A 12,005-nucleotide genomic window follows, 5' to 3' on the forward strand; every position below is an offset into this window, starting at 1 on the left:
TTTTATATGGGTTCAAGCCCGTTTCTAGATTTTTTTTGTTTTTGATGCTTCCATGAGAGGGACGGGGGCTTAGAGCTTCCCAGTTTGTCATCTTGCTGACTCTAATGGACAATATACTAGAGACCCCCAATTATTGAACTGCACAATACACAATATGAACCACATTGCTAGTGTGAATGTGTGCAGGGCAGAAGCAATGATGGATAATTGGAATCAGGAAAGGCCTTGTGGAAGGGATGATTTTTGAAGAAGGAAGAATCCAAGAAAGGAACTAGGAAAAGAGCAAGAACAAAGGCCCCAAGATAGGAAAGAACCTGGTGTGTCCTGGGCACTGTTAGAAGGCTGATGTGCCTGAAGCCCAGGGAGTCCTGGGTGGCCAGAGTAGACAGGGCCTGGGGGCCCAGAGGAGCAGTCTGGGCTTCACTCTAATTGTAATGGAAACCCATGGAGGGCTTTAAGAACTAGAAAGACTTTGTGTTTTTTTGTTCAAAATGAGACAAGGCTGCTGTGCAGGTAAGGCGTAGAGTAGAAGCAGAGAGACTGGTGAGGAGGCTGGTGTCGATGCCCTGGTGAGAAATGAAGCTAGAGTCTACAAATTAGGAGCCATCCTGGGGCAGGAGTCACCATGGCAGCATTCCTGAGGGCTTTCACAGGTGTACCGGGGATAGCCCTGGCCAAGCCAAACCCAGTCTGCTGCTGGGCCAAGAGGTGGAAGGGGGATGCTTTGGCCCTTGTGGGCTTCTTTTGAAGTTCTGTGCTTCATCTCACCCAACTGTGCCTTTCTCCAGGGAAAGAAGGCAAGCTGTGACCCTCAAGTTTGGAGAGCTGGCAATTGAAAGGCCCATGCTTTTCAAACAGGAACTTGGCCATCGAGAAGATGGGGAAGCGAGGGCCCAAAGGAGGGGATGTGGCTTTGGCTTCACAGTGAGTAGGCCTTCTTCAGTGGGGCTGAGTCAGGCACCACATTGCTCAGTTCCTGCTGGTACCGAGGATTCTCAGTGTGTCTTAGTTAAACACAAAGATTCCAGAGTTGGGCTGACCTGGACAGAGTCCAAATCCTCTGACTCCCAGCCTCAGTTTCCTCGTGTGTTCCACTGACATGATAACAGTCCCCACAACATTGAGTCATTGCCAACCATGTGAGACCCCATGTCCCAAGCACTCAGTAGGTGTCTGGTTTACAGTAAGTACTCAGAACTGATCTTGGCAATGACAACTGTCATTATCAGCAGGGTACCCTGCCAACAATTTTGAGGAACCCATCAGAACCACAGAACCCAGCTTGGTTTGGTTTGGGGAAATGTCTGAGCCCCAGAGTTCACCTGCTCTTCGGCCTCACAGCCCATCTCATGGTCAAAGGGAAAAGTTAAGGGTCAAAGAGAAAGAGAAAGAAACTGCATGAAGGACAAGGAGCAATTACGTCCATGCCTCTCAGATGGGTGCTATCTGAGATGAACCTTGAGGGTGGGTTGGAGCTACACATGTGAAGACAGCAGGGTGGCCTTCCAGGGGGCGGGAGGAGACTCAGCCAAGGCTTGGATGTAGGAAAACGCTTCTTATTCCTTTGGGGTAGACACAAAAGAGTGGCTCATTTGGGCCACAGTGCAGTGAAGAGTTTGTGGTGGGCGTGAGCATGAGGAAATCAAGTAGTTGGACTATAGCTAGATCATGGATGCAGGGGTGGGAGGATTTGTCTGCACTCTGACGGGTGGGGGGCTGTGACTGTTCCCGAGGAGGAGACGACTATCCTTAGAGCTGGGCTTCTGGAAGGCAGCTCTATCTGCCTGCACACAGGCCCACGGACCTGACCCCTTTCTGGGACCAGTTTGGTGGTCAAGGCCAGGGATGCTGAGGCCCAAGCTTAGCCAATGGCAGTGTGGATGGAAGGAGACTCCAGAGGTAAGGGGTGGTCAACAGGCTTGACCACCACCTAGAGGTTGCAGGGGTGAAGAGGACCCATGGAGGACTCCTGGATGGCTGAGAGGAAAGACAGGACAGAAGATGTAGGAAGGAAGACAGTGTTGGCTCTGGGCCTATGAGCCCTCCGCCCCAGGAGAGTTGGTCTGGACTGAGGAAGGGGGTCTCAGGATTGGGGGCCAGTATTTGACAATGGCTATTCCTTGAGTTTGGCTGGCTTGTTGGGGAACATGGGCAGAGGACAGAAGGGTCAGGCAGGACATGGGCCGCTGTCCTTTGGCCTGCGTGTGGCCCGTCTCGCCCTGGAACAAGCCGGTCCCTCTCCTCTGTCGCCATCCCCCTTCTCATCTCATACTTCCTTTCTGGCCCTCACTTAGCTGCGTCATTTTAGGGAACTTGGAAACCAGGCCTCGTGTCTTTAACTTACAAAATTATACACTCCAATGAGCCGGAAAGGGGCTTTTGGAATAATTCTATTGAAAATATGTGGGTTTTCGCCTTGAAATGATCTTCCTGAAATTATCCCCTTTCTCTCTTTATAAATATTAAAAAGAAGGAATCAGAGCTTAGTGCTTTAAATCCCTATTCAGGGACTTTCTTGTCTGCCTCCCAGGAAAGCAGCCAGTCATTTCCGAGGAAGAAAAGAAGGCTGGCTCGGTTCCCTTTCGCATGACCCTGCCCTCAGATCCACCTTTTGGAGTGTCCCTGACCAATCCCTCCCTGTCCCCCTACGGCTGAACTGGGCTGGACTGGAATATTATACGTCAGCATGGAGGGTGTGAGAGGAGTAGGCTCGGGAGGGGAGGGGAGAAGGGAGGAGTGGAGGGAGGATGCAGAGATGGAAGCAGACAGAGAGAAGAAGTAAGGAGGCAGAGACAGAGACAGAGACAGGGAGGGAGGGAGAGAACGAGCTCTGGGGAGAAAGGGAGGGACATGGGACCCCTCCAGAAACAGGCTGGTGAGAGAGGTCTGGCGGAGGATTAGGGAAGACACAGAATACGGAGACGAAAAGCAGCGCACAGATGCAGCAGGAGAAGAGGGAGACACAGGAGGGGGACACTGGGAGGCTTGGAGGAGGCCATGTGGCCAGAGGCCCACAGAACGGAGTCGATGCAGACTGACAGGTGGGGTAGGAAAGAACCATGGGAGAGAGACACAGGGAGACGGTGACACTCGGGCGTGTAAGGGGGCTAACAAGGAGATAGGATGGACCTGCACTACCCTCAGGCTGAAGGCCAGCTTGTGCTGGGGACAGACACATGGCTCGTGTGCAAAATGGCACCTGATGGAGGGAAGGTCCTTGCCCCAGCCTGGGCCCTCTGGCGCCTGCCTCGGTCCCATGACTCCAGTTCAGCATGGCTGACCTTTGATACCCAGGGTGGAATGGGGGCAGGGGGTAGAGGTCAACAGGAGCCTAGCTGAGGAGACAGGTGGGCCTGAGTTCAAGCATCAGCTCCGCCAGTCACCTTGGGCATGTCATTCGCTCTGTGGAACCTTGGTTTTCTCATCTGCATCGTGGGGGATGGTGGGGGACCTAATCAGAGGGCTAATGTGTCCCCCTTGTGAGACACTCTCCTGTAAAGGCCTTGGCACAGGGCCTGGATGGCTACCTTGCAGGAATGGTGGACGCCATCCATGTTGGGGTCTAGGGCTCTGCTACTGTCCTTCTGTGACCTCAGACCTCACCAGTCAGTGCTGACTCAGGGGACCCCTCCCCGACAGCACCTCAGAAGGGAAAATCTATGGAGGGAAGGGAACAGAAAGTTAGAGTGGCTGGGAGAGAGTCTGAGAAGGCTTTCCCAAGCAGCCCTGGCAGGTATAAGAGGCAAGGGCAGTTGGATTCACTTCACTGGTCTCCACCTCCCTGAAAGGGGGAGTGTGCTAAGGAGGGCAGCCCATCAGCCCATCAGCCCACCGCTCCCCGTGCAGCCTGGAGGTCTGCCTGTCTGACCAAGGGTAGCAGACAGCAGGCTCTGAATGGTGCTTTGAGACCCCAACACTCAGGGTTCTTGGAGCCCCACATTGTAAGCAGCCTGACCTGGGGTGGGGTGGGGGGGGTGGGGAGGGTGTTCCCAGCTCCCCCTCCCCCACAGACTGCAGCAGGAACCGAGGCCCGCGGCCTTCTGAAGGCTCCGTCACAAAGCGCGGTGGTCGGTCACCGGTTACCACATAAGCCAAGCCCTTGATCTGCTGCGTTTGAGGAAATCCTTTGTTCCTTTCAAGCCTCTATTCTCTCAGCTGGGGCCAGTGCACAGACCGAAGCAGTGAGTTTGCTCTTTCTTCCTTTTCTTTTTGGGTTTTTAAAAATAACTGGCTTGTGTGTTCAGGCAGTGTTCCAGAATTGGGTTCCCAGGCTGGGGTTCAAGGCCAGGCACTCCAGCAGCCCCTCACTCCTGGGAAGGCCTGGGCGGAGGGAAAGCCAGAGGCCAGGTGAGGGGGCAAGACATTCAGCCTGTGCCCCAGAGAGACTCAGGCCCAGGAGCCAGTCCAGGGGAGCCTGCCCAGCGCCCTCCCACCCCCTTCTGGGCTTCCGTTTGTTAAGTGCAAGATAACAGCCCATCTCGGACACGGACACGGCTGCCTCCCACCTCTCTCCGTTGCTGGGTCCGTGCCAGACATCGCTGATCGATCACCCTCCCCCACGGAGCTTGGATAAGCCCCGAGAATCCTCCTCAACGCCACGCTCTCTCTGGGTGCCTACTACCAATTGGATTTGGCTTGCAAACAGACCTACCTTCCCTCCCGGAACATGATTATCTCCGAGAGGCCAACACAAAGTGGGCACTCGATAAATATTTGTTGGATGAATAGACTCTTTTTTTTTTTTTTTTAATCTTTACTGCATGTCAGCCACTATTTTCGAAGTACTTGCTAGGCTGTGAACAAAGCAGAGTTCCTGACCTCAATCCAACGTGTGGGGGAGACAGACAATAAGCAAATAAGCAGAAAGAACTGCATCAGATGTCAGGTGGCGAGCCGTGCTATGGAGAAATATGAAGCAGGGTGAAACAATAGAGAGTGACAGAGCGTGGGCTGGGCGCACGTTGGAGGCAAGGTCATCGGAGGAGGCCTTCTCCAGCGTGACACTGGAGCAGAGACCTTGGCAAAGTGGGAGCATCTCTAAGAGCCCATCCCTCTGAGGCGTTGAGGCTAAACTGGTTTGACACGAAGATACTAATCTGTGTTGTATAAGATTCTAGAATTCCACGACTCTCGCTAAAATTACACGTTTTTACTGTTCTCGCATTCCATGAAAATGATTCTAGAATTTTGTGATTCTGAAATGTTAGGATTCACTGAAGCATCTTTTTGCTTGAATAGACCAGGATTCATTGCCTACCCTCTCCCCGCTACCCCCAGGAAATGGAGCTGAAAATAGAAACCGTCAAAACAACAAGCCATTCCAGCTCTAAGTGCCATAGTAAACAAATGGTCCAATGTTGCTCCGATGGCTTAATTGCAGCAGTTCCAGACAAGCCCATTCATGAGGGATCGTCAGTTGATGGAGAGGAGGAGTGAGCCCCTGGGTGAAGGGGTGGCTGTGGCTGGCCTCGAGGTGGGGCAGGTCTGCACCAGCAGCCAACGCACTGGTTGTCTCGCTCTGGCCCCTTTGGCTTTGGGGGATCAAGATGGTGGATAGTTTGACGAGGAGGGTAAAGAGAGACCTCTGCTGAGGTAGCACTGAAGCCACACCTGTGGACTAACAGGATGCCGGGTCCACAGCTGGGGGAACCACCCAGGTAGACAGAACAGCAGATTCAAAGGGTCTGAGGGGAGAGCTTGGCTGGTTCCCAAAGCAGTTGGAGGGCAGGAAAATGAGCTGAGGTCAGAAGAGCAGGAAGGGGCTGGCTCCTACAGGGGTTTGTAGGTTAGCGTTGGGAACGTGGCAGCGATTGGAAGGTTTTAAGCAGTGAGTGATGTCACATAATTCCATATTTAAAAGACCCTGGGTGCTCGAAGTACAGTGGACTGTTGGGGGCACGAATGGAAGCTGGAGGGCCAGTAAGAGACTGCGGTATGAGAAGTGGCAGTGGGTTGGACTACACGGTAACAATGGACCCATCTCTTCACCTATCCCTTCTTTCTGCCCTCCCTTCCTCCATCCCTTCCTCCATCCACTTATTAACCAAACACTTACTGTCTATGGGGAGTCAGGCACGATGCTGGGATTATACGGATGAGTTAAACGGGGTTTCCAACCACAAGGAGCTCACAGAGTGGCAGGTCCTTGTCCCTGCACCGTAACGGTATGAATGCTTTAGTACAAAGTACCCCGCGAGCTCATGGGAGGTGAGTCGCTGAGTCTGGGACACTGGAAAAGGCCTCATGGAGGAGATGTTGACGTCTGAGATGTCGGAAGGTCACGGAGGAGCTGGACAGGCGGGAGGGTCGGCTGGAGTCAGGGTGAGCAGGTAGCATGAGTGAGCGTGGAGTCCTGCAAAGATGTGTCTGTCCAGTTGGTGGGATCAACAGACAGGTGTGTGGAGGGACATCAAGGGAAAGGGGTCTGGGCCAGCCTGGGGGAGGGGGGGACACATGCTTGTGACTTCCTGCTCGGCTCCTCCTGCCCCAACCGAGTGGAGTAATTTAATTAAGTACCAGCCCTTAAACAAGATGCAGCTGTTTAGCAGATGTTGCCTTCCACCCCAGATGGAGGCACATCCTGGCGACGGGCACAGCGTTTCCAGGGCGCCTGATTTGTAAGGCTGCAGAGAGGAAAGAAATTCAAGATGCGGCCATTATTATTTAATGGCCATCATTCATTATGCACACCCCCTCCCCAGCCCTACTACCACATGGCCACCATTCCCGTTGGCTCGGACTAGAGACAGAGGCAGGCCTGGGGAGTGTGATTTGCTGGTTCTCACTCAGAGAACAGAGAAGAAAAGCAGATGAAAAGGTCACCCATCTGTGGAGCCCCCAAGAACGTTTATGAGACTGGCAAGTGACTTATCTATCTCTTATTTTTCACAAAAGGGGCACAAACGATAACCATGATCTATTGAATTCTAACTCAAGAGACAGGCTCTGTGCCAAGTGCTACACGTACCTTGATTCTGTCCTGCTGATCCTCCCAACAGCCATGCTCGGTCCTACCTCAGGGCCTTTGCCCTTGCTTTCTCCCCTGGCTGGGAACACTCTTCTTTCAGATGCCCACAGGACTAATTTCCTGAAGACTTTCAGGCTTCACATAAATGTTGCCTCCCCACAGAGTCTTTCCCTGACTACTCTACATAAAATGTACCCTTCTCCGCTTCTCCATCATTCTCCACTCCCTTACCTTACTTGCTTGCTTTTCCTTTTCCTTCATCACTATATATATAGTGATATATATATATATATATATATGCACATATACATTCATCCTATGTCTGTTTCTCTCCTCTAGAGTTTAAGCTTCCCAAGGGCAAGGATTTTTGTCTGTTTTATTCATTGCCAGCTCTCCAACATATTGAAGAATGCCTGACTCAAGACAGAATCCTATAAATATTTGTTCAATGGGTGAATGAATGATCAACGTATCTCACTGAACATATAAAAAGATTGTCAGGGAGATAAAATTACTCTCCCAAGAGTAACACAGCCAGCAAGGGGTGAGTTGGGATTTGAGTTTGGGTCGATCTGATTCTAAAGCTCTGTCCCTTTCCTAGGGACTTTTCCTTCCCTTCTCTATAGCACTTGTCACCTCTTCTGTATAATTTATGCTCCTGTGTTTGACAACTCTCTTCTCTCCCACTGGAATGGGGACTCCAATGAGAACAGAGTTCATCTGTTTGGTTCATAGCCGACTCCCCAGCACCCAAACAGTGCCAGGTACCCAGGAAGCAGCTCATAAATATACACTGAGTGAAGGAAGGAAGGAAGGGCTGAGAGGTGGGAGGCCAGGCTCCTTGAGCACTGCTGTGCCTCCCATTGGGTGGGAGGGTGCAGGCCTCCAAGATGTTTTCCACTTTCCTGACTCCTCCTGCATAAATACTTCTTTAATCTCACAAGCAGTTCTACAAAGTATGTTTCATCTATGCCATTTTACAGATGGGGACACTGAGGCTCCACCAGAGAAGTGATTTGCCTTGCTTAAGGTCATCTGACTAACGAATAGAGAGCTGAGTTGAACCCAGGCCTGTTGAGTTCATTGGCCATGTAGAAGGGATCCCCATTTAATGCTTGTGGGTTCCACTGACCCAAAGGCAACAGCTGCTTGGCCAGAAGCTCCACCCCCTAGGACATGCATTTTCCCCTCAAGGTCAGCAGTGTCAGGGCCAATGTGAAACTCACCCTTAATTCACAACTCCCCAGTTTCATCCATGTAAGTGAAAACTTTGATGTTATTTTAACCCAAATCCCCCATTGACTTCAATGGGAGCTTTGAATCCATGAGGAAGGTCAGACAGCATTTTTGGAGGTAACATGGGCACCCAATGGAAATCATATTAGCATACTCATTATCATCAGGGTCCTTTGAATGTGTTTTTTTAGCTGTTCCCTTAAAGTTGACTCCGTGACAACAGATCCTTTCAGTTCAGGAATTTCTGGGCCAAAGTGGAGCTGTAGTCGGCTCTTGTGTACTTCTCTGGGCTTTTCAAATGATGACAGTGAGCCCATGTTGCATAAGGTCATGGAAAGAACGCCATCCACCAGGCACCCTCGTGGTGAATGAAGTACATTGTCTGGGTTTGAAAGAAACAACTCTTTAAGTCATTTGTGCTGGGACCCCAGGGATGGGCTCAGGTAACAAAAGGTGTTGCTACAAGAAAGCTGGCCCCTGTTAACAGGAGGCTCCTGGGTACAGCAAAAAAACATCAGGGATTGGTCTTGGTTGACAAGATGGTGGCTCAACTAGAGTATATGCCAGAATTGCCTGGGGAGCATTTACTACACCCAGAGCCCAGCACCCCCACAATAGACCATTTGGTCCCAAATCTTGGGAAGTGGGGAGACAAGAAGGCATCAAAGGTGTCTAAGTGTCCTCAGATGACTCCAGTATGCCAATAGGCTGCTGGTAAGTGGAGCTGAACTGATGTCTTGTCAAACTAGGGAGGAGGGGAAGAGAGAAGGGAAGAGAGAAGTTGTGGGTGGTGATGGTGGAGAGGGAAGGGCGAAAGGAAGTCCTCTGGGGACGTGTCAGGGAAAAGGAGCTTCAGAGAAAACACTCTGGTTTTTGTTTTTGTTTCTGATTTTTTAAAGGGAATTTTCAAACTACAGAAAAGTGGAGAGAAACCGTACAATGATCTCATTCCCTGCTACCAGCCTCATCAGTCAGCAACATGAGTTCCTCCTGTGGGAAGGGGTTTACGGTGTGTGCTGCAGGGAGGTGGTGTGCCCCAGCTTCTCCAGGAACCTCTAGAAAGCCCACCCTGCTCATCAGTGAGTCCGTGACAGCAGATCCTTGGCTAGAACATAGAACCTCAGAGCTGGGTTCTTGGGGTGGAACGTGATTTGACGGGAGAGCCAAGAGCTGGGACACAGGATTTTCATATTAAGGGGGGAAAAAGTTATATTTAAAAATAACTTGCCACTTATTTGTACTAATCCCTCCTTGACTCGTCTCCTGGGTTCTTTTGTTTTGGGATGGGGCCTTGGGGCTTACCCCTACAAGGATGGAGGAGGTGAGTGACTGGTCTGGGAATACCCAGAGGGTGACAGCTGGGCCAGGATGTCTCCAGAAAGTCCTCCTTTGTATGCTCCTTTGTTCTTCTGACAAAGATCACCCCTGCTTCATGCCAGGTGTCATGTTCTAAGTTGTGGGTTCACAATGGTAAATGTAGTGGAGGATAGCTCTTCCCTGCACTCGCGGCTCAAATGCAGGAGATGATTGGTAAACAGTAAGTACAATGGATAGCAAGTCAGATTGTGACACATAGTACTCACGATACAGAAAAAAGTAAAGCAGGGAAGTAGACAAGGGTGGGTGCCAATCATTAGTAAGATGCCCAGGGAAGGTCTCTCTGCCAAGATGACCCAAAGAAGATGAGGGAGAAGCCAGGAGGCAGGAGCACTTGAGACAGAGGGAAGAGCACGTGCAAAGGCCCAGTGGTGGGGACATTCCTTCCAAGAACAGTGAGTACCTTATGTGGCTGGAGCAGAGAGAGAGCGTGGGGGACAGGACTGGCAGGTGATGTCATGGAGACAGATATGGGAAACTGGTGAGGCCAGAATGTAAGACCTTGAAGGTTTATAAAGATCTTTGTTTTTCCCAGGTGAGACAGGGAGTAAGTGGTGGGTTTTGAGCAAGCTTTTGTTTTAGTGGGACCCCTCTGGCTCCCAAGTGCAGAACAATTGTAGAAAGTGAGGACGGAGAATGGAGAAGGCTACTGTATTCATCCCAAGGAACAGAGGATGGTGGCCCAGACCACAGTGGTTATGGTGGGCGTGGTCAGAGGTGATCAGTCTTTGGAAACCTTTGCAAACTAGAGCCAATGGGATTTGTTGGCTGAAGGAATGTTGGAGTATGAGACCAGGAGAGGGGTCAAGGATGACGCCAAGATGTTTAATCTCAGCAACTAGAAGTGGAAGTTTGGCATTTCCTGAAATGGAAATTCTGCAGGAGGGATGGTTTGGGGAGGCATGGTGGGAAGTTCTGTTTGGAACAGGTTAAAATTGAGATGCGTGGGCAACACAAAGTGCATATGGACATATGAACCTGGGGTGCAGGGGAGAGGCGTGCCCTGGCGTCCTCCCACCCAGATGGTGTGTGATAGCCTGATCATAGATAGGGAAGTGGACCAAGAACAGATCTGGGCTTCTTTCGTGCCGGGAACCAGGCCAGGCTGTGTCTTCTGGCCACCTCCAGCCAGAGTCAGGCCTGGGGCTTACACGGAGGGGGTTACTGCCCCTCTCCATTTGCCACTTCCCATTATTAGCATTTACCCTATGGCTAAAGATGAAGGCTAATACAGTCTCGCTGAAGATGAAAAGCGCAGAAACTCTCAGGTTAACTGGAGCTGTGGGGGTTGTTGTAAAACTTTGTGCAGGGATTGGAAGGCAAGAATCCTGAAACGCCTTCACAGAACGAAGTTTAGTCACTGGGAGATCATTCAGGACCCCGCACTCTGGGGACTAAGCTCGTTCATGGCCTCCTAGGTAGCAGGGATCTGCTGGGCTCCACCTCCCCTACCTCCTCCCCTTTTCCCTCCTCTCTCCAGGGGTCTGGGCTTCCTCATTAGCCCTGCACCTTCATACTGCCTTTGTATCATCTGACCTCGCCAGACCTTCCAGTTTTTATGCATTTGACCCAACTCTTTTTGACCCAAACTCAAACTGGCAGCGGTGATTGGTGATGCTTGGTTTCGCTAAGGCTGATTGGTTTAGTTTAACCATGCTCAGCTGTGCTGGGTGGAGCTTTTGCCCCCCGGCTATATCATTGGCTGCTGGCTAGCCTATCTCTTGGCAGCCTTTAGGTCAGGTGACTTCTGCTCCAATGAGCTGTTGGGGCAGTCATGGACTTGGGTACCGACTATAAGAGCCACAATAGCAATGGCGGTAGTAGTGACAGCAGCCTGGATCGGACAGTATGAGTTCAGGTTCAAACCCTGCCCCTACCACTTACGGTGACCTTGGGCAGCTTTCCACCTAATGGCGCCTCCATCTCCCCATCTTTAAGTGGAGAATAATAATGTTAACTACATCTGAGGGTTGTGGTGAAGAGTACTAAAGCAGTCAGTGAAACACCTACAGGACATATTTAATTAGGGTTGCATTGAAAAATGTAATTAAAAATGTAATCACTGTTGTCATTACTACTGGTTGGACACTTCTTCTGCACTTAAGTGTTTTAAAGGCACGTTCCCAGTCAATTCTTCACAAAATGCCAATGCAAAAGGTTGTCTTTTAAATCTCACCTTATTGATGTGAAAATGGAGGTTCAGAAGAGTTATGTGATAGTTGTCCAAGGGTCCCTCAGCTAGTGAGGGATGGAGCCAAGATTGCAACCCAGGTTTGACAGGCCATTGATCCAGAACTATTGCTCTGAATCACTGTGTCTCCTGACCAGGCACCTATGTGTAATTGCCCACTGTGGGCCACTTCCTCTGTGAGGCTGTGGGTAGGAGCCCCCTAGAAGGGGCAGCACTCTGCCTGAAACTGCCCCC

At 51.0% G+C, this 12,005-nt stretch overlaps 1 protein-coding gene across 9 annotated transcripts in view; it reads left to right on the top strand.

The window, feature by feature from the left end:
• Window positions 1-653: 653 nt before the first annotated feature.
• LOC115273600 (tyrosine-protein phosphatase non-receptor type substrate 1-like) overlaps window positions 654-12,005 on the top strand; it is a 53,235-nt gene continuing 41,883 nt past the window's right edge. For 3 of the 9 annotated variants that reach the window (XR_003900848.1, XR_003900847.1, XR_003900845.1), the window contains exons 1-4: window positions 654-924; window positions 4,011-4,181; window positions 7,307-7,511; window positions 9,103-9,282. The gene's annotated coding sequence lies outside the window, so the exon portion shown is untranslated. Of the gene's footprint in view, window positions 925-2,821; window positions 3,042-4,010; window positions 4,182-7,306; window positions 7,512-7,951; window positions 8,225-9,102; window positions 9,283-12,005 lie in introns of those variants that run through there. The other 6 variants (XR_003900851.1, XR_003900849.1, XR_003900850.1 and 3 more) reach the window with 6 other exon arrangements.

This window comes from Suricata suricatta, chromosome 12, assembly GCF_006229205.1.
Source record: "Suricata suricatta isolate VVHF042 chromosome 12, meerkat_22Aug2017_6uvM2_HiC, whole genome shotgun sequence".
Classification (NCBI taxonomy): domain Eukaryota; kingdom Metazoa; phylum Chordata; class Mammalia; order Carnivora; family Herpestidae; genus Suricata; species Suricata suricatta.